The 22923-nt window shown below is 43.6% G+C and overlaps 1 protein-coding gene across 5 annotated transcripts in view; it reads left to right on the forward strand.

Moving 5' to 3' along the window:
* BACH2 (BTB domain and CNC homolog 2) overlaps nucleotides 1-22923 on the forward strand; it is a 332743-nt gene that overhangs the window by 161234 nt on the left and 148586 nt on the right. For 2 of the 5 annotated variants that reach the window (XM_079779974.1, XM_079779975.1), the window contains one exon: nucleotides 11369-11467. The exons of the other annotated variants lie outside the window; for them this stretch is intronic. The gene's annotated coding sequence lies outside the window, so the exon portion shown is untranslated. The remainder of the gene's footprint in view (nucleotides 1-11368; nucleotides 11468-22923) is intronic. 5 annotated transcript variants of the gene reach the window in all.

Here is a 22923-nt window from a genome sequence, read left to right on the forward strand (position 1 = left end):
ACGCCGTTGAGGGCCACGAATACAAGCCGAGTTTGAGTTATACCCTGGAAGGCTGTCAGAGTGGCGTGGTGGTGATGTCCCTGACAGATTGGTTGGGCAGAAACCAGAGGCACAGACCAGTCAGAAAGTTCTTGTGATGGTGTAGCCACAGATAGGGGAGCTGGGGGGACAAGCCTGCACAAAAATGATGACCGTAGGAATAGAGAGTTGAGGATAAAATCTAGGCACATATCAAAGGAGTCATCAGGGAGACTTTGGTGAATGCTGGATATGAATATCGATGGGAGTCAGGACAGAACAAGAAACATAGGGATCAGAGAAGACCCGGGGATACCTGGAAGAATGATTGGCGGACATAGGAAGGCGAGAAGGGTGGCTGGCTGGTATATAAGCCCAGCTTGTTCTAATACTTCCGTTAGATTTGCTGAAAACAAACAAAAAGCCACGTAGGGGCTGTGACCAGTCCTGTTGCACACCGGAAGAAGAACGTCTGCCTCAGGAAAAAGCAGAGGCGGTCCAAGTCCGGTTGACCTGCGGAACAGCACACTTACCTGTCCACCCATTGCTCTCAACGGGGAGGCATAGCCACTTGGCAGAAGACTGTGGTTTCCCCTCTTGGACGGGGTGAGGTGTCTAGGGTTTAGGTAACTTTCTCTCTTAACCCCCCCACCACTGCCCTGCATCCATCCTTGCTGCCAAGTCATGGGAGCAAGTTTTCATTTACTGTCTATTAGCCAGCAAGGCGCCTAGATGTCTCTAAACGAAACCAACCTGAATGTGGTCATGTCCCTCACCAGCCAGGGTCCGGGCCTCTTGGCCTCCTGGCAGGAGCATGTACTGCCAAGGAGAAGCAATCTCTGAAGCTCGGTTTACTTTAGGAAAGCACTCGCTTTCGGTGGCTGGGATCACAGTAACGAGCTCCGTTTCTCGTGGTGAGCCAAGGCAGCTTGCTCTTTGTGCGTGGACTTGGCATTCTCCTTTGTGTGGCAGCTGGCCCACTGACCTCACCGCTTGGGTTCCCTGTTCTTGCAGTGGAACCAACACCACAGAGTGAAATGCTGTATTTTCCACAGAGTCACGCTACATGTGATTGTTTGTTTACAATGACATAATGCTTTGAACTTTCATTCAACCCTCCCCAAAACAGCCACCAATGTGGTGGTTTGAAGGGTGAGCTCATGTGTAGAAAAAGGATTGAGACTCTCAGTAATTAAAGGGGTAGATTCATAGCCGCTGAGATGCAGGCCGTGAGCAGAGGACGTTTAGCAGCCTCCTGGCTGCCCCTGGATTTTAGCAGCGTGGTGTCTTTGAACTATCTGGGAGATGCTCCTGCCTTTTGGAATTGTTAACAAAATGAGGAACTGCCTGCACAAAGGGGACCCTTTTTTTGAACCCACGCTGCAGTGTGCAAAGGCACACGTGTAATCATCAGCAAGGCAGCATCACCTCAGACTGCAGGGAGCAGCTTGTGATTGCGGAAAGGATCACCTGCTCTGAAGTCATCGAGCGTTAACCTTTCTCACCCACACATTACAGAACCCATCTGTATGGGTTGTTTTGGGGGGTCAGACCTTGTTATTACAGGGAATGCCCCTCTTAGCCTGCTTCTGCTCCCTTTTCCCCAGGGATCATCCTGAGAACCTGGTCCTGGATGGTTCAGGTCAGGCTAGCGGGTACCTGTGTGAAAGTCAGTCTTCTGTTCTCAGGAACCACACTTGCCATGAAAGGACTCTTAGCAGTAACAATGACATCTAACCGTTTATCTTTCCAAAAACATTTTTCATGTGTGTTACCTTATTCGATGTTCACAAACAACTCTATGAACCGGGTAGTATCAGATAATTTTCTAGATGAGAAAATTGAAGCGCAGAGATTTACCCCAGGTCATAAAGCGAGCGAGTGGCAGGGCCAGGATTCTAACCTGATCCACCCCATTCAGGTTCCGTGCTCTTCTTCCTGTCCCTCATCCGCGTGAGAAAAGCCGTTTGTGTCTGTGGATGGCCTGTAGTTCTCTTAGCATCCCACCGTGGTAAGTCCGGGGGTGCTGGCCTGCCCCGGCTGCTCATCAGTAGATGGTTGCCGTTGGCAGGAAACCACTGGAGGCGGGATAGAAGGGCACTGGTTCCAGACTCCGTTGGTTTTCAATTCCAGTTCTGCTCTATTCTTAGCTCCTGTAGTCTTAAGTTATCTAACCTCGTAAACCTCAGTTTCATAAACCTTGGTAAGGGAACATAGCAGAACTGCTCCCCCTCAGGGTTGCTGGGTATTGGATGAGCTCACAGCACAATGCCCAGCGCAGAGCAAATGCTGCAGGATGTTAGCATTGTGTCGGTGGCACCATCATTGGTGGGACCAGTGCTTGCTAATCCATGGCTTTCTGGGTCCGGCTGACTCTCCTGCTGGCTGCAGATTCACATCTGAATACTGGACTCTGGTCTATGCATGGGGAAAGCAGAACTCCTTTATAGATTTAAAGGCACCCCGCAATCTCCTCTGCCCTCCGTGTTTAAGACTTCTCCCTGCATCTCCTCACACCAGCAGGAATTCCACCAGCTCAAGGGGCCCCTGGGGAACCCCCAAAGCCCTTTGGGGGTTCTTTACACCACCAGGCATTGCATTTTAGTGTGGATTCTTTCCACTGCTTTCTTCCTAACACCAAATGAAAGGGAGTCTGCTGGTGAAGGAAGAGAGGGAGGGGAAGTGTGGGCCTGGGAAGAGGTGAGGGCAAAGGCAGAGGAGCTCTTTGGCTATCTGCCGACCACGGCTGGGAAAGGAGAGAGAGAAAAGTTCATGGGGAGTCGGTGAAGTGGCCTGATTTACAGTTTTGGTCCCGGTCGGCTCTACACAGGCTTTATTTCCAATTGTTACTTAAACATAGCCCATGTAAAGAATGCTCTTGCACAGTATTGACATGAATAGCAACTTCTGATTCTGGGAAGCACAGTTACAGAGTTAAGTACTGACCTTCATCTTCCATGGCACAGGGCTCCTCATAGAGGGGACGCTGCTCCACAGGGATCTTCAAACACAACCTCTCTCCACAGCCCAGAGCTGAGCCAGAGTCTGTAAAACACCTCCCAGAGAAGGCCCAATATTTGCTATCCCACCTGGCTTCATTTTTTTTTTTTTTACTCTCATTATCTCAAGTGATTTGAGATAATTAAATAGCAGTGCATTCTTTCTGATACTTAATGTAAATCATTTCTAAGCAAGCAAGCTTCCCTGCCTCCTGAAGTAAAGGAGTCAAGAACTCGTGAACTCGGACAACAGTGTGTGGTTTGGGAGGTGGAGAGGGTAGAGGTGGAAGAGGGGATAATGGGGATAAATGGTGATGGGGAAAAATAAGGGGGTGGGGGGAAGGAATAGGGAGATGAATTATTTGTGCTTGTGAAAGCTGCTCTCCTGGCAGCCTCTGTTGCTGAGGAGGTATATAAACAGCTCCACCCCACTTCCCACCCGGCGCCTGAGGCTCGCCCTGGAGGGAAGTACTCTTGAAAGAAAAACAACCACTGTGACCAACCTTAGCTGAGGCTGGGCCAGAGGCTCGACACCTTGCTCACCCTCAAAACTAGGGTCCATTTTCTTCTCACGCCCTTGACCCAGAACCGGAAATATTCACCTGCAGGATGGCATTCACAGTCTCAGACACATTTCATGGTCTCGCTGTGGAGCAACTTTTGTGTGTATGGGCTGGAAAAGAGGGAAAGTGTGTTATTTTTTTTTTTTTAATCTAACAACTTGTAACTGTGTCAACACATAAGACAGTCTGTCAAAGCTTTCTGCTGGTGTTGCTGCTGTGAATTAATTTTGAGCGTCACTTGTAAGCAGTAAACACTTTTGCAGTGTGAACAACTCTCTGTGCAGTAGGAGTTGTCGACAGCTTGCCGCCCCCCACGTAAGGCGGAACCAAAGAGAATATGCCTCCTCCCTGACAAGTCAAGTCGGCTAGGTTTGAGGAGCCGAAATCTGCCACCATGCCCATGGTGTAATCTTGTCTTTTCGCTGGACCACTAGACCTAGATTTTCAGTCATACTGGAGGCTATAGCCATCAAGTGTTGGATTGAGATTCTGCCTACACCACCAGGCATTTGGCCACTTCTTACTATTTTAGAATTGGCTCTAGAATTTATGGTCCACATTATTTTTGTCCTTAAATGGTTAAAGAAAGTATCACCGTTAAGAGCAAGACACAAAGACACACAACACATGTGCCAAACACTCTGACTTGGGAGACATACTTCCCAGATTTTTACACTCATTACTTCAATATTCAGTGGAATGTTATCCACATGGTTAAAACAGTCACTTCACTCTGGTTGATATATATATAATGATGTATTTGTATATACATAATATCATAATAATAAAAGGCCAAGAGGCGTCACGACCAAAACGACCAAACGACCGGTCACCATGAGGTGCATGGAGCACCTCTCGGGCCCTCCCCCGCGGCCCACAGGCTCCCATCGCAGCAAGGCTGGCGGCTGGTGGGCGGGCAGGGTGGCGGGTGGGTGAGCGTGGTGAGTCAGGCGCATGTGGGTGGGTGGGGCTGCGAGCACGGCAGGGCATTCGCAGGTGGGCAGGGCCGCGTGATTTCACACACTGGGCCTCTAATCTATATATAATTCATTTTCACTCTTTTGTTTCTTTTTGTTTAAAGGTCTCCGTTCTTTCTCCTCTTTGCATCTCTTATCCAAATAGTAAAGTCTACACCTCTCCTACTGTGGCAGAGCCATGTCCTCCCCTCCCTGCTGCTCTGATCTGACAGGAGCACAGAGGAGTATCTCGTGACACTGTAACAGTGAGCTTCCTGGACTCTGACCCACATTTTCGAGATGTGTTCCAGCATTCCTTACCCCTTAAAAACCTGGAAGAACCTATTGTGCGTAAATCCCCCTTCTAGCAGCTACTGAAAGCTCTTCGAGCCTGGTAAGGTTCGTGCGGTCCATGGGTTTACATAGGTAGGGCCTGCTGTAAAAGGTCAGACATCTTTTTATCCTCCCCCAGTTCCTTTCTTCAGGCTTTAGAATGAGCCCCCTTGTTCTAATATCCTGAAACGTGTTGAAAAAGACATTGTGTAGCCTGTTCACATCCTGCAGATTGCATAGTGGAGTCAGGAGACTCCCTCTCCTCGTCTCCTCCATTCCTCCACAGCCCTCCCCCTCAACACCTGGCACACTGCTCTTGCCATATGTGGAGACGCTCAGTAAGTGAAGGTGACTGATTCATCTCCATTCACAAAGGAAGCCGTAGCCAGCAGAGGATGGCAGGGTGGATGAGGTGGGGTTTCACTGATTTGGAGTCATCTTTAGGTTGAGAGAGAAGCCGGGCTCCCTGTGAGAAGACCCCTGCCACTTGTGAGGTAGAAAGGGTCCGTGCGCCATGTGTGCAGTGTGGAGCCCGTGGAGTGTGTGACAGGGTGCGTGAAGGCTGCACACGTCCTGTGGAATGAGGACGGTCTGCCTGTGCTACTGCAGTCCAACCGGCGCACATCTGACCCCCATGGTTTTCTGTTGATTCTGAGCGGGGAGCCAGTTTTACACCCAGTGAGATAGATACAGCTGTTCACTGAGAAGTGAACGTTTGAGGCCCCCAAGGGTTCTTTGTTAGAGGCACGCATGTGATTTCTCCTGCCTGCCCAGGAGAGAGGTGCGCTCTCCCATTCCAACTATGAGAGAGATGCTAGATAGGAATCCGTGTTTTGCCAGCCTTCCAAGAGTTAACTAATGATGTTTTTAAAATGGGAATCACGAAATGTATGTAACATAAAAGGCAAATGCAAAATACTTAAATGACAGGTGGCATCATTTGAAAAGGATGTGGGGGCTGATCCTGGATCTGTGATCATACGCAGCTGCATTAATTTGCCTAATCACGGGATTGCTGTAACCAGTGTCTATAAATAAACACACAAACTAATCTTTTGATTATCCTTTTTATGGCACATTTTCTTCTCCCTTTCTCCTGTTTTACTTCCTCATATCTTCTCATTGTGATTAAACTGTATTTCTAAACTCTGTAATTCCACAGATTCTTCTGTGTTATTTTAAATAACCAAAATTGCTCTGGACAGTTCACAAAGGGAGAAATACAGATGACCAATACATGTATGAAAAGATATTCAGCTTTTTTATAGGCTTTAGGAAAAAATGCAAGAAAAATATCAATGAACTGTCATGTTTAAGAATCAGATAGGCAAAGGTTAAAATTATTGGGAAAACTCCCATGTTGGCGAGGGTGTGAGGAAGCCAGCCTTGGTAAGAAGAGTCCCTGTTCTTGCATGCTGGCACGAGGTTATGCGAGGGCACCCTGGCATTACCTACCAAAATGATAAGTGTGCATATCATTTGACTTATCACACGCACTCCTGGGGATTTACCTGAAAATAAGAATGGCAAAACAGAAAGATGTATCTTCAAGGATATTCTTATGTCAGTGTTATTTGCAGTAGTGGAAGAAAATGGGAAAATAGAAATCGTCAAAAGGGGTCTGACTAAGTAAGTTCTGGTACATAAAAGAATACCATGAAAAAAAAGAATACCATGTATCCCTTAAGGAAGATCTTATAGGTCTATATTTATTGCTAATGACATGTGTTTACAACACTTTGATGTGTGGAAAAGCAAGTTACAGAATAAGCGAAATAGTATGTTTTTGGTTATATTTAGCCAATGCTTCTCACGTGCTTACCTGAAAGTGCTGAGGAGGACTGGGGAGGGACCTGAGATTCCGCACCGTTCACAGGGTCCCCGGGATTGCCAGTGCTGCTGGCCTGGGACCACACTTTGAGTCACAAGGTTCATATACACCCGTACATCCTTTGCCCGGAAAAAATTCATGGGAGGTTCCACAAGATGATGAATCTGGGTGATTTTTACTTTCATCTCTGTGCTTGCTCCTCTGTATTGTTTAATACTTCATACTACACCTACATTTGCTTTGCATAAATGATAGAACTGTGTGTTTTTTTAAATAATAATGCCTTTTTTAAAAAAAAAAATCAACTTCAGATTTACTTCTCGAACATTTAAGGGAGGAACAGACCACCTAGGCCAGGTCAGTCATTTTTAAGGAGAATGGCTCATCAGAATCACATGAGAAACTTTTGAAAAAACACAGATGCTCGAGCCTGATCCCCAGAAATTCAGATTTAGCCATCCTTAAGTGGAGAATTCAAGATTTTTTTCAAGTTCCCCAGGTGTTCTGACACAGACTAGGTTTGGCCACTGACCCAGCCTCCAGATTCTCATACATCAAATTTTGGGGCCCAGCATACATTTAGAGGAGGTTTCCACCCTCTTTCCTGCTTCCTCCCCCTTCAGGAGCACTGTGCTTCGGGGCTGGGAGTTGATATTGGTATTCATACGTAAGACTGCTATTTCCAGTAGATGTTCCTTGACGTTTCCCCGCCAGCCTCTCCTAGCTTTCTGTGTTCCTGTCCTAGGGCTGCTGCTGTAACAGATTACCACAGATGGGGTGGCTTGAAGCAACAGGAATGTGTTCTCTCACGGTCTAAAATCCAGGTTCTCACTTTTCTCCTAAGGCTTTGGGGAAGATCCTCCCTCACCTCTTCTAGCTTCTGGGCAGGCTCCAGTTCCCTGGTGTGTGTGGCTGCATACCTCCAACCTCTGCCTCTACTTCAGATGGCTTCCCCTCCGTGTCTTCCCTCGACTCTCACAAGGAGACCTGCCGTTAGGTTCAGGACCCACCCAATGAATCCAGGATGATTTTATCCCAAGAACCTCCATTTATTTTATCGGCAAAGACCCTTTTCCCAAATAAGGTCACATTCACACGTTTTGAGAATGAGGATTTAGACATATCTTCTTGGGGGACCACAGTGCAGCACCCTGTGTACACCTTCTAAGCAATTCAGCAACAGTTTTGAAGTGAAGCAAAACGTTCTGGGTTTGCCAATCTATGTTTCTCTGAAGATGAGCTTTTGGTTTTATTTCCTTTTTTTTAGGAATAGCTATAGGAAGTTGTTCCATGGGGGGGGGGGGGGGGGGAAATGGCACGGTTGCTGTGGGCAGGCCAAATGTCTACTCTAGCAAGGCAGCTGCCCTGTACGTGGAACCCAAATTCTGTCCCAGTTCTGTCCCTTCTTGTCCAGCAGTCCCCCAGTCATCAGAGAGTCTGGGGGAACCAGTCGCACCCAACTCTCACTGACCACATTTATACTTCCCGCCTGAGCCCTGATGGATGTGCAATCTAACATTCATCCTTTGTCCAGGCTCTCCTGGGATGTGGAAATTAGAGACAGGTTTACTGAGGAATAAAACGAATGCCTCAGTAGACGCTTTAGAGAACGATCACCCCAGTCTCTAAGCACAGTTAGGCTGTGCTTAACTGGGCTTTGAGCAGATTCAGGGCCGGTTTTCCCCACCCTGGCCCACAGGGAGAAAGAGAAAGAGTAAAGGTTAAAACGAGTCTTGCCAGGTATCCCATCTTACTGCTCTCAAGCAGTCCTTTCCTGTAAACCTCTCGGTATGTTCTGGTAAGGGAGGGCAGCCTGTGTTTGATACTGCGACCGGCAAACATTTGTCTTTTTAGGTGTTTTACTGACTTGACTCTTGTTCAGTACATGGGACCGGTTTCTCACAGGGGTATTTTCATTTGAGGAGGAGGTTTCTCAAAAGTGTTTTGCCAGTGTCTGGTCATGCACGACCCCTGGGCATCCCCAGCCAGATGCTGTGAGTCACAGTCCCTGCGGCCCAGGCAGAGATGAGCTTCACCTGGACTTGTGTCGTTTCCCAAAATGTACAGGAGGACCAGATTAGTAAAAGGAAACCTCGTTCACACACGGTAGGGTTCTGCTGCCCAAAATCAACCTTGACCCTGGAAATGTCCAGCTTTTGTTCCTTGGGAGGTTCAACTTAATTGAACCCCAATTAATCCAATCTTACAAATAGCACCATCTTACAAATAATAGCAAGTCTTATCGCTATTTCTCCCAGAAATAGGGTTGCAAAACGCAAAATTACAGTGTAAGCAACACATGAGCAAAAATATTTGACCTTTTCTTCCTTTAAATATACAAAGGCTTGCTCCAGGATGCCTAAAACTTACATTAAAATATTTTTAATTAAATGAGCAATGAATGACTATTGAGGAAAATTAGACAATAAAAATTAAAAATCAGAAAAACAAAGAGAAGAAACTCCGTATTCCTAGAGATTCCCGGGATTCGTGGCTGGTTGTACAGTCCTCTTAGCTAACCTGACTGGGCCACCTGTTTTCTGGTTAGTTAAAAAAAATCAATTAAAGGATGAATAATACTTTTTTTTCAAAGATACTACATAGCCTACATAACATATTGACTTAAGGCTGCAGATGAAGAGTTATTCTCCAGTCTTTCGATGTGAGCCCAAGGCCTTCTCCTGGGTTTGGGTCTGCTGATTGGAAGTTCTGTGTCATTTTTTATGCACATTTATTGCATGACTTTTGTGTTCAGTCTCTTAAAATTGAAATAATTTTTAAAGGCACTTGGAACACACTCTGAGTGCAAAATCATTTTAAATTCTTATTATTTCCCAGTCTTTCACAATTATCTTATTCCTGTCTAATTCAATAGCAGATTTCCTTCAGCAACTTGCTCCTTTCATGTCCTTTATTTCACTAATTTTTCAGAAAAATAACTTTATTTTCACATTTGTATGTCATTGGCCAACATACTATTTAATTAAATTATGTCGTTACAGTGACAAGTACAGCTGGCATTAATAGTGTAAGCATGCGGTTCTCCGGGGTACCAGAGAGCAGCCTCCAGCATTCACTGACCAGTGTCTTTAGTATATTTTATAGGCTTATAGTTGTGCAGATATTTGGCTTCTTCTGAGGGGCCAATAAACACATCAATGTATTGTGTAATACATTGTGTAATAGGCAAGCTTTGCTCTGAAAATCTTGAACATACGAGAATTAGTATTCCTAATTGTTCATTCTGATAAGGGACTGTCTTGGGTTTTTTTCTTGTGATTTCAAATTTGTGTAACATATAGAATGCTCCCAGTTTGGTCCTTGAGGTAGAGAAAGCAGGTGTTTCTGTTCTTATTCTATGGATAAAAAAACGGGCCCAAAGACAGTTCGCTCCACGAGAGTCGTGACCAGCATGGACTTTCTATTGTGATATTTGGTTTCAATTCCTTGTCCTGTTTTTGGTCCCCCCCCCCCCCCCCCATTTTTAGGATGCTAGTAGGGCCTTATTGAAATAGCTCTATTAGGGGCATGTCTGTTTTGTTTGTTGATATCCCCAATACCTGGAATAGGGAATGAATGAATGAATGAATGAGTGAATGAGTGAATGAGGAAGACAGGTCATACAGCTTTTTAAAAAAGGTAGTTAGAGCCGGCTCTTCCGACTCTTCATTGTGTATCTTTCCATTAAGTCAGGATCTCTGAGTGCTTTGCTGGCTTTTCTGAGTCCTTCACGTTCCTGAGACCTGAGAAAGACCCACTTATCTAGTCACAGACAAACTGTGACAAGTAATATGAAGCAAGATGACCAACTCCCTGATTCTTACATTGTTCCAATGGTAGGCAGATCAGATATGTTTTCACACACACATCTGGGGAGCTTTTCACTTGGGCATAATGTCCAAGTTAGTACTTTTCTTTTCAAGGTGAATTAATACTATATTTTAAGAAGTTGTTTTTGCCAATAACTAAATATTTGTTTTATTTAAAACATTTTCACCCACTAAGACTCTTCAGTAAATGTTAATTATATCTTTTTAGCAACTTTGACAGTATTGGGTAATATCAAATTGTGAATATTTTCAATAAATAATTACTATTCCAGCTGCTAGAATATTGTATAATTTTTGAAGGTTGTTTCTGCAGCTGCTTATCTAGGCTCTATATTCAGATCTCAGCCTTTTTAGTTTAAAGTGATGGCTCAGTAAACCTACATCACAAATCAAGTGGTAGGTTGAACTATCATTATACATTTCTCTATAATGTGTGCCATATTTTAAATAATGTATTTTGGACATTATATCAGTGTTTAACCTGATTTTTGGCATCTGTGAATTATTATTATGTCCTTTATTAAGTCTTCATATTTTAGTTATTGATTGAAACTAACATGATTAACTAAAGGCAGAATGGGCTGGGTTCCCAGGAGACCTTGGAGGGATCATGACTTAATCACCATCATTAAATGTAGCTACATGTGCATGACAGGTACAAATTCAAACAGTCCTTACAGCATGGAGACAAAAGTTCCCAAATGTCATTTTTCTCATGGACGCTCGCAAGTGTCACATAAACCCTTACATGTAAATAAAGTTTTTACATTTTGTATTATAATATGTCACATGTTTGTACAAAGGGGAATAAAACATAAAATATGATATTTAATTTCAGTAAAATATTCTGAAGATTTGCTGTGTACTTGGGACTGGACTCAAATTTCACTTTATATTGTATTATCTCTTTCAATCCTCACAAAGAAAACGCTGTTTGGTAAGTACTATTATCCATTTTATAATACTGTGTATAGAGGAGTTAAATAGCTTTGTCTAGGTACCTTATAGGCAGGCAGACCCTGGATCCAAATCCAGGTCTGTTTAGGTCCCAGAGCCCACACCCTTAGTGACTGTGCTATGCTGCTACCTGTTTGAATACCTGCAAAGAAGAACAAACGATCCTTCGCTCATTCCACTTTAACTTTAGATACTTACAGCGACCCTGTTGGCTTAATGTTGTCAGTTTTTCTTAAGAGTGCATATTGGTCTTTTTGTGACTAAGTCTTTTCCACTCATCAAATGTATATCTGGCTTAATAAAAAAATGAACATTAACAGGATAATTATAGTTCATGTGTACTGATCATTGATATGACTGTATACACAACAGGTAATTACAGACACAATGGAATTCTTTATCACAATTCTTATCAGCTATGGGGCTGGATCTTTCAAAGGAATAAACTCCCCCAGTGGGATTAGTGATATACTTGGATGCAATAACAGGGGCTCTTAGAAAGCTGTTTTAATCACTGGAGAGTAATTTTTCCTAATTTGCAATCCAGTTGCTTGAAAGAGTTATGTACTCATGGAACATCATTGTCCTCTCATCTGGTCTGCATTATCCGCAGAGCACGGAACACTAGTCAATGGCACGAGAAGTCAGATGTGTGAAGCCCCTTTCCTGTTCTCTTAGTATAAATAATACATGGTCCTCCTTCAGGTTTCTTGGGTAGCATTACACTCCTGGAAGATGTCCACAGGAGATGGCTTTGGGTTAAAGCTTTTAGCTTAAATTTTAATTGCTCTAAGGCACCGATTTTCAACCTTTTTCATCTCATGGCACATACAAACTAATTACCAAAATTCTGCGGCACACCAAAAGATATAGTTTTGCCGATCTGACAAAAAATAGATACAATTTTGTTTCATTCACACCAGATGGATATTGTTGTGTTGGCTGTTGTCATTTTTTATGTGACTGTCTAAGGGAAAAGAGGTCAGTGCCCCTGACTAGCTAATCAGGCATTGCATGTTTTAAAAATTCTTGTGCCACGCCAGTGTGCCGTGGCACACCATTTGAAAATCGAAGCTGTAAGGAACTTTACCTTGTCTGTTAGACTTAACTGTCCTTAAACATGCCATACAATAAATGAAACTAGAGTGAATCATAAAAGAAAACTGTTATAGTTAGTAATAAACACAACAGAGTAATAACTGTAGATGCTTGTAAACGTGAGGTAAAGTAGAAGAAAGTGAAGGTGAAAAGACTTTAAAAGAAAAGAACCTAAACTTAGGTAAGGTAAAGAACACTTGTTCATTTTTGAATGGTATGTAAAGCAAAATAATGGAGAGATGTATGTTGATCCAAAATATAACTAAAGACTAGAAAGCTGAAAATAAAGTTCAAGAATTAGGAAGAATTAAAGATATTAAAGAAAAGAGAAAAATCAAAGCTAACCACATACACATACTCTAGAATTATTTCTTTTGTCTTTGATGGGATTCACGTTTTCATTAATTTGTTTGTTAATTCCGTAATTACTATTGAGCACGTATTGTGTCTTAGGTGACATGCTAGGTGCTAAGGCACAGTGATGGACAGTTGAGCATAGTTCTTGCCCTCAGGGAGCTTATAATTGAGTGGAGGAGACATAAATGAGTAAGCGGCACTGGTATGACAAAGGCTGTTATTGCAGAAGTATAGCATACTGTAAGATTACCTAGAAGTAAACCTAACCCAGACAGGGAGGTTCAGAAAATGTTCCCAGAGGAAGTGCTCTCTAATTTTACAGCTGAAGGATGACCAGGTGGAGGGGAAAGAAGAATGATTGCGTGAATCCTGAGGTATCAGTGCCTGATGCTTTAAAGAAAGCTGAACTTTAGGGCAGCTTGGACTAGGTCAGAGTAGAAGCAGCAGCCAAAGAGGAGGCTGGAGAAGGATCAGCACCCCGAAATCATGAACAGCCTTGGAAGCTGTGTTCCAGCTCCATCCTAAAATCAGTAGGAAGCTGGGAAGTGATATGATCAGGTTTCCGTGCTGAAAGGTCACCTGCATTGTAGAGGATGGCCTGGAGAAGACAAGGGCTGGTGAGAGACAATGAAAGCTGGGACCCTTGTTTCATCTGCAGAAATGGAGTCAGAGTGACCAATCTTCCTGGAGTGATGATGTCAGCAATGACTTGTTTGAGAAGTCATCTATGTAGCTTGTTATTTTTCTTATCTTATATGTTTGTATGTTATATTGCAATACACAGAGGGCTTTCCTACATAGTATCATTCTGTCCGTTGTTACCCAGACATGCTTGCCTCAACTCAGCAGATATTAGCCTGCTGTATTCCAAGGGCTAGAGGGTAGTAATAGAACATAGCACAAGAAACATCATTCCTGTCCTGGTGGAATTCACAGTCCGCTTCAGGAATGTAGACTATAAGCCAGGAATCATGTTAATAAACAAGATGATTTCAAAGAGAGAGAGATGAGTGCTGTAAAGGTAATAAAATGGAGCTATGTGATCAGGGAGAGGGTGATTATGGGGAGGTATGCATAGGAAGGTCAGGTAATGACTGACATGGCAGCTAAGACCTGCATGAAGAGAAGGACCTTACCATGCCAAGACCTGGAAAAGCCTTCCAAGCCAAGGCATAATAAAATGCAAAAGCACCGAAGCAGACAGCACTTGGATCGAGGCATGGCCTGCAGGATGAATGAGGAGAAGGGGCCTGGCAGGATTCTATTCTAAGAGCAGGGTGAAGTCTTAAAGGTTTCAAGCAAGAGGGTGATGGTAGGGAGGGTGGTAATAAGAATCCTGTTTAACCGTGCTGTATTTGAGATGCATGTTGGACATACAGTTCAGATGCTGAGTGGGTCATTAGATATGGATATCGGGGTAGAGGTTAAGGCAAGATAGAATAAAATTTGGGAGCCCTCAGCATAGAGGTAGCAAAAGCTATAGGCCTGGGAATGAGTGTTGTTATAGAAGACAAAAAGTCCAAGGTTGGATCCCTGAAACATGCAACCATTTAGAGGGGAAGCCAGCCAAGGAAACGGGGAAGGAGTCACAGGTGAAATGAGAAAGGAAGGCAAGAAGCTAGGACAGTGTGGTGCCACTGAACCCATGCGAAGAGGCTGTTTCATAGAGGTGAGCAGCTGAGTGAAATGATGCTGAGAAGTCATGTACGATGAAGAGCATTGCACATGAAACTGGGAAGATGGAAGCATCGGTGACCTTGATAAAAGCACTCTCTCTGAAATAACACAAAACTAACTTACACCAGCTTAAGAAGAGAATGGGAAAATAGTGGTAACAAGTTTAGACAACTCCTCCGAGGGTCAGAGGAAGGGTGGTACCTAGAGAACTTATGGAACCAAGAAGGGGCTTTGAGATGAGTGTTTTAAAAATGCTTGTGTGCCAGTGGTCCAGGAGAGGGAGAAATTGCTGTCATGGGGAGAGTGACGATAAACGCAGGAACAAATCCCTTAAATGAGGGAGAAGGGCTGGGTCCGGAGCTCAGGACTAGCGATTGATTCCTGGTAGGAGGAGGCAGGGCATACGGGAAGCCCAAGGATGGGGCAGACCATCCACATGTCCTCACTAAAAAAGGGTGGCAGTAGAAAACAGCCAAAAAATGGGAGAAATTTCTTTTGAGGGCTCTGAGACAAGAAAGATGGAGGTTCTACATTTGTTATTTAGGGTTTGTATTTTTTTTTCACTTGTTTGGGTTTGGGGAGTTCTTCCCCACTCTCTCTGGGGAGATGGCAGCCATTCGCCACTGCCCCGGCCATCGGTTCTCTTCCCCCGGCTACAGGAAGGAGAGAACCCACCTGACAAGCAGCCTGTGTATTGGATAGGCCCGTGGTCGGCAAACTGCGGCTCGAGAGCCACATGCAGCTCTTTGGCCCCTTGAGTGTGGCTCTTCCACAAAATACCACGGCCGGGGCGAGTCTATTTTGAAGAAGTGGCATTAGAAGAAGTTTAAGTTTAAAAAATTTGGCTCTCAAAAGAAATTTCAATTGTTGTACTGTTGATATTTGGCTCTGTTGACTAATGAGTTTGCCGACCACTGGGATAGGCCTTCTCTCTCTGACCTGTTAGCCAGGCTGCCTCCCAAAAGCCCGGGGTGGGGAGGTGGAGGGAATTTCACAGAGTGCTCTGTAATTGCTTTGGTTATGCACTTTCAGTAATAAGCCATGGACATGTAGCCCAGTTGTCCATTCATCTCTGACTGGACCCTTCTTGACCTCTCCTTGTTATGTTGATTAGGAAAGGAAACAACTCTGGAGTTGAAAATCTCCTTTCTCCGTTTGAGACTGGAGGGGGATCAGCAGCTGGAGCCCATAAGCGTAGTCAGGGCTCTGTTTCATCCCAAGCAAATGCTGTTCTTCTTCCCAGGATGATATTTTAAATATTATTGTTGCTGATGGGAATGATTGCCAGTCATTGCCTTCAGTATCTCAGGTTAGTGATACATGACTTAATTCTGTGTCATCTCAAGACATCCCCAAGGTGAGGGGGTGGTTTCACAAAAAAAGGAAGTGAACTGTGTCTGGTTTCATTATGAGGCTGGGACTTGTATCGGTCTTCATACCCCAGGGACAGGACACTGCGCAGAGCAGAATTCCTGAAATCTGTTTCATCATTAAACATCCTCTTGTCTTAGATAGTTCTCAGTAGAAGAAATAAGTAAATATGGTAAATATTTATTCCGAGTTTCCTCTCGGAATTGACCAAGCAGGATTCAGCACAGAACACATTCTGAGTCAATTCTCAAAGGTATTGTTTACTAAGTTAGTTTTCACCCTAACTACCCACTGCTTTGTAAGCCTGGTACAATTTCATGATTTAAAAATCTCTTGAGCACAGTTCTCTTTCGTGTGTTCCTTTGCCTCTGAGTGGATAAACAAATAAAGAGGGGGCGGGGAAATGGTGTTGTAGAGTAGACATTGAATAATAGGAATAAATGTCAAGGTACAGTTGTATACACACATACACACACACACACACACACACACACACACACACACACAAATAAGCTTCTCAAATAGAGAATATGGGGAATAAAAGGCAATAGCAATATGTGAAATGTCTTTGTAGGCTTTAATTCCTACAGGCTCAATCCTAGTCAGTGATGTAAGGGAGCTACCCAAAACATTAATGAAATTGTGATTTGCGTTGCAGGACTAAGAAGGCGCTAGATTATTCCGTCTGTTCCTCACTGTTAAAATTAGGCTATCTTTGGGATCACATTTTGATGGACATATTGGTAAATGTGCTGTTGGCTATTGTGTGATATTAGATTTAAGTGGTTACTTTTAAGTTTAGTGCTTTTTTTCAAAGGACAATGGCTCAAGACAGTGATAGTATGAGAGCTTGAAACCATGTCCCAAGTGACATTTGAAGGAACTGGAACCAACTACTTAGAGAAAAGACTTGGGGTGAAATGAGATGGAGCCATGATTGCTCCCTAGCACATGTGTAGGTGTTGTCCATGCTCTGGGCACCCTGGAGGGCAGACCAGTGTTTCTAGGCTACAAGGAGGCAGGTTTGCCCCAGAGAGAACTCTCTAATGATATCTGCAATGATAATGTGCATGTAATTCTCCAAAATGGACTTGGCTACTCAGGAGTTAGTACCTTTCTTCTCATTGGAGGTGTTTAATCAGAATCAACCACTTGGTGGTCAAACCTTTGATGGTGGGTTATACTGGCCAACCCTGAAAATGCTTTTCACCCTGCTGTGATACTTATTGGTGTGTATTTCCAGAAGAGTGTAGGTTTACTTTTCATTAACCATCTATGTGATTAAAATAATGAGCAATTGATGCCAAATAAAAGAAGTAGCCACGTCTCCAGAGCTGCTGCTGGCACCTGAGGGTAATTTTATTGAATAAATATCTCCTAAATACTCCAGTGTTTATGAAACTTTGGCTTCAGAATATGAAAAGGTCTTCTTATCTCAAGAAAGAAAAGGGAAATGTATTGACTACAGACCAAAGCCAGTGAGCTTTGGCCCTGTTTTCCTCTTTCTCTTTGCTTTAGTAGGGAGCCTTGGAGAGAACAGGAAGCCTATAGTTGATGCAAGAAGTTAGTTAACTCAAAAAAAAAAAAAATGTTGGTGCAATCTTAGGGTATAATGTGGAATGAATCTTAATTACTTTGAAGCTTAGAGCCCCAAATTTTGCAATCTAAAAATAAGAACTTTTAAAGCAGATTGTGATGACTAAAGCCAGGAAACTTGCCCCATCCTTCACTTTTCTTCTTGTTCAGTTGGTAACAGTAGACTTGCCACCCCCATCAATAGATAAAAGGACTGAAAAACAGGAAGCAACATCAAATAGTTTTAAATTACTTTGGGAAACTCCTGAAAGTGGGTGTAACATGTGTGGGCCTTTAAAAATGAATCATATTTATGCATTTGATGTATAGCTACTTAATTATTTCTTACAGTTCAGCCTAACGTTCACTGGCATTTTTCTTTTCCTGGCTACATTTGTTCCTTCCTTGATGTGTGTTACTGCCTTTGGTTTGGTTCCCACTAGTACCAAACCAGCTGCTGATAAATGTGTTACAAAGTACTAGTATGTATAGGGGAAGGAACCCACAAGAGATAAAAGAATTCGATGATTGAAAAAAATTAAAATTTGGTTAGTTAACCCATAGCCAGACCCTGATATATTTGGCTACAGAGCAGCTAGATGGGGAAAAAAATGTGACTAACATGTTTCAGAATAGTCTCCCCAAAACAACAGTGAAGGAAACGTTTGTTGTGTATTCTGAAAGCCCCTTGCAGCCACCTCCACTTCCTCATCCAGAGGGTCGGTGTCTATGACACTCGCAAGTGTCCACCTACAGTCTGCAGGCTGCACAGCCCTGAGCTAGATGCCCCCAAAAAGGCCTGGCCCCACCATCTGTGCAGATAGGGCAAGAGTACAATTGAAGCTCATGTGCATATGTATAAATATTAAAGTTAAAAGAATCAAGCTAACAAATGGGTTGCATGACATATATTCTGTCCTTCTACCTTCACACAATGACCTTCAGAGGGCCAGCTTCTTCACAGGCTCCTGGGAGTTCTGAGCTGGGATATGGTGTATAGGGAGAGCCATTGAACACCCTGACGCTTCTTTCCTGCCCCTTCTCCTCTCATTCCCCTTCTCTGTCCCACACTACAGGGGCCTGGAGGCATGCCTATGGACACTCCAGCGCACACACCCAGGGGACATCCACATCTCCTTCAACAGCTAACCCTTGGCTGTTTGGTCATCCCTCCTGGGGTGTAGCCCATCAAAAGGAGGAAGGGCCTAGGGAAATGTTCTTCATTGACCCTGGAAGCTCACCTGGGTGGGAAATTCTTTAGTATTGAAGGGGGAAAGCGTAAGTTCAAGGCGGGGGGGGGGGGGGGGGGGGGGGGGGCGGGGCGGTGTGGACAGATGTTCCTTAGCCTGGCCGATGGAGCTGTACTGCCTGTGGGGAATGCTGTGGAACCTGCTGCACCTCCTGTTCCCTCCTGATGCCAGTTACTTCCCTCCACACAGTGATGGCTCTGAGGGCCAGAGCCAGGCAGTGCACCCTCCACGAGGAGCATGGTGCTTCTGGGCATGGCAGGGGCAGGGGCAGGCTCCGTCCTGAGGTTTCCGTAGAGCATTTTGCCTGATTGTGCCTGAGGTCTTCCTGTTCGTTCAGCCTCTCCTTCCAAGCTTTGTTCCTGTCCCCTTCAGCATGCCCCCTCCTTTCCATACACCCCCAGATCTCTAACTCGGGGCCCAGATTTAAGGATTGCTCATTTTTAGAGTCCGTCACTCAGCCCTTCCTTTTGTCCTCTCCTGCGTAAGTGACCTTAATAAAATTGCAGGGAATTGTAACACTTTGGGGCGTGGGGGCGGGGAGGGGGGGAACCACTGAACCCTCCATACCTGAAGATTGTAAAGCAAAAGGCCTGTGGGGTGTGTGGTACCCTTTTTGCCACTTTCTTAATCACTGACCAAGCCACTTAATCTTTCTATACCTCGTTGTCCCCACGGTCAAGAATGGAAAGTAATGACTGCCTGTTTCTAACTGCTTCAAATGGATGTCTTCGGGACAAATTTCTAAGTATATATACGCAGGGCTATCAAACTAGCCCATCAAGTCCCCTTCCAGGAGAACTTCATTTAACTCTCCAGTAGCTTTTTTCTATGACAAGAACTATGATTCAGCTTTCCCTAAGTTGACAGAAAAGCATGAAATCTGTTTCTAACAGATGTTCCCCCATGATCCCCCAAATGTAAACATGTTTGCAAGACGATAGTGAGACAACCTGTTTACACAAGGAAGTACTTAAAAAAAGCAAACAAGAAAGCATCACCCAGAGCAGCCACTGTGATCAAAGTGCCGTCAATTATTAGGGTGTAAAGGGAACTGATGACTCAACTTAGCACCACCGCGGTCTCCAGATTTCAGTTTCGTAACAGAGTTTCTTTTCAGGAATATTCTTCATTTACACACAAATCCGATTTTCTTTCTAAAATGTTTCTCGATTTTTGTCAAACCGAAATACCAGGATCCCTTCAAAAGATGACTCCGATACCCAGGTTACGCTCAGAGGAGCGTCCTGCCGAAACGCTCTGCCATGGGGACCTGAGGGGTTTACTCCCGGATCTTGGTGCCCGAGAGGAGGGACAAGGTCTTCCACGTAGCAGCTCCTGGCTCTCTGCTGCTGCACCTCCCCAGTTAGTCAGACGCAGGACAGAAACTCTCAGGCTGCACAGTGGTAGAAAATAACTTTCTGAATCAATCAAAGTGTGATATTTTGATACTTTCACATGCCTGGGTATTCTGGGCAAATGCGTGCTTAAATCAGTGACTCATGGATCAAGATGCAAAGTAGGTCTCTGCATGCTGGCAGGCTGGCTGGAAATCAGTTTTTAAAACTGAAGCAAAATATAATCCAGTAAAATATATGTATCGTTTGTGTCACGTGTGGCCATTTTGTTGAAAATAACCACCACTCTCCCTCAAAGTAGTGTACACTGGGAGTCTGTCCTGATGTGATGAGAAAAGTTGTACATAAGGAGAAGTATCTATGTGAAAACCCATGAGAAGTCCCTGCTGATACGGAGGTTCAAAACTCCTTGAGGATGTGGTTTCCCAGAGAAGCAAAACTTTGAGAATGGTGAGGCCAGACCCTGTGACATCCTTACCTAATGATTCCCACTTAAATAGTTCTCAGACGGTAGGCTGAGATCCGGGCCTGGCTTTGTAACACCACTTCAGTAACGCCAGGTAGCCTGGTCTCAGGAACTCTCTCCGAGTCATCGTATGGGTGGTCAGATTATGACCCAGGAGCAGGACCATCACCCAGTACCAAGGGAAGAGGAACTAAGAGTGTGGGCTCTTAGTATTGGCAGTGCTATTTAATTGCTCCATTTATGTTCTAGGATCTACCTGTGCTTTAGAATACTTAAAGATACTTAAACTCCAATCCACAAAACACACACACACACAACTGTTAGAATTAGCAAGCAAGTTCAGTGAGGTTGCAGGATAAAAGGTCAATGTATAAAAATCAATTTTATTTCATATAAAGCAATGAAAGACTGGAAATTAAGAAAACAACCCTATTACAATAGTATCAGAAAGAATGAATTTCTTGGGAATACATTTAACCAAAAAAATACAAGATTTATACACTGAAAGCTACAGAACACTATGGGAAGAAATTAAGAAGACCTAAATAAATGGAAAGACATCTAATAGATTAGAAGATAATATTGTTGAATTTTAATAACACCTAACTGATCAACATACTGTACATATTCAACACAATCCCCCAAATCCCAGCTAGCTTTTTTGCAGAAACTGACAGGCTAATTTTAAAATTCATATGGAAATTCAAAGGTCTCCAAATAGCTAAATTAAACTGGAAAAAGAACGAAGTTGGAGAACTTTCTGATTTTAAAACGTACTACAAAATTTTGAAGTCAAGATAGTGTTGTCATAGGATAGGCAATGAATAGAATTTGAGAATCCAGAAATAAACATTTGTAATCAGTTTTCAACAAGGGTGCCAGAACGATTTGATGGGGAAAGAACGGTCTTTTCAACAAATGATGCTGGAGTAACTGAATATTCACCTACAAAAGAATGAAATCAGACCCCTACCTTACACTATATACAAAAATTTACTCAAAATGGGTCATAAAACTAAATGTAAGAATTAGAACTATAAAACCCTTGAAAGAAACATAGGAATACATTTTTGTAACCTTAAATTAAGCATTGGTTTCTTAGCTATGATACTTAACAGCACAAGACACAGAATAAAAAATAGAACTTCATAAAATTAAAAACTTCTATCTTTCAAAGGAAACCATTTTAAAAAATGAAAAAGATGACCCACAGAATGGGAGAGAATATTTGCAAATCCTACATCTGATCCAGGATTTATGTGCAAAATGTGTAAAGAATTCTTACAAAAGATAAATACACCAATTAAATAATAGGCAAATGAATAAAATAGGTATTTCTCAAAAAAAAAAAACACACCATACAAGTAGCTAGCTAATAAGTGCATGCAAAGATGTTCAACATCATTTTTCATTGGGGAAGTGCAAATCAAAACTACAATGGAATACTAAAAAAAAAAAATCTAAAGGTTGGTATTTTCATCCCTATTTTTTCATGTTAGGAAATTGAGCTTTCATTTAATTAGGTGGCCAGAGGCAGTCAGCTGGGATGGGACCGGGTCTGTCTGACTTTGGGCTGTTCTCTTCCCACTGCTCCTCCAGCAGAACCCTGTCTCTGGCTGCACAGAGACCACAGGGCCTGCTGCTTAGAGTGGTGGGCATATCATTTCCAAGGGGCAAAGGTATGAAAGGTTAAAGGATGCTTTTGGAGAAAAAGCAAAGGATTTAAATACAAAATTGGAGATTGTTACTTTTATGGTAAATTTAAAAATCAAGTTTAATTTTTTAAGAGTGCCATAAAAGGCCAACAGGGAAAGAGAAGGGGGCGGGGAGGGACAGCAGAATCCATGACAGCAAATTAAAGAGCAGAACCCAAGAACATCAGGGCTGCACAGGCAAGGAGATGGCGAGGGAGAGGAGTATCACCAGCGTGGCCACCCACGTGGGGAGCGGCACAGCCGTGCTGACAGCGAGTTTGACCAGAAGCCAGGTGCGGATGTTCCTAGAGCCAAAACAAGAAAGGTCATTTCTCATCCAGGGAATGTCACCTGGGGATGTGCCAGGGACCAGGATTCAGTACCGGGGCCTGTGGATGAGTAAACTCAGGGGAATTTTAACCTGGGTTCACGGATTCCTATGGGTCCATGGATTCGCAGGCTTGTCAGGTCCCCTGAGCCCTTCCTGCTATGGTGAAAGGTTTTGTGTCTGTGCGTCTTTTCCTGGGGAGAGCGTCATCGGGTTTTTAAAGGGCCTCTAACGGGAGAAGGGTTTTTTTTTAAATGAGTTTAGA

This window comes from Cnephaeus nilssonii, assembly GCF_951640355.1.
Source record: "Cnephaeus nilssonii genome assembly, chromosome: 9".
NCBI classification, from domain to species: Eukaryota; Metazoa; Chordata; class Mammalia; order Chiroptera; family Vespertilionidae; genus Cnephaeus; species Cnephaeus nilssonii.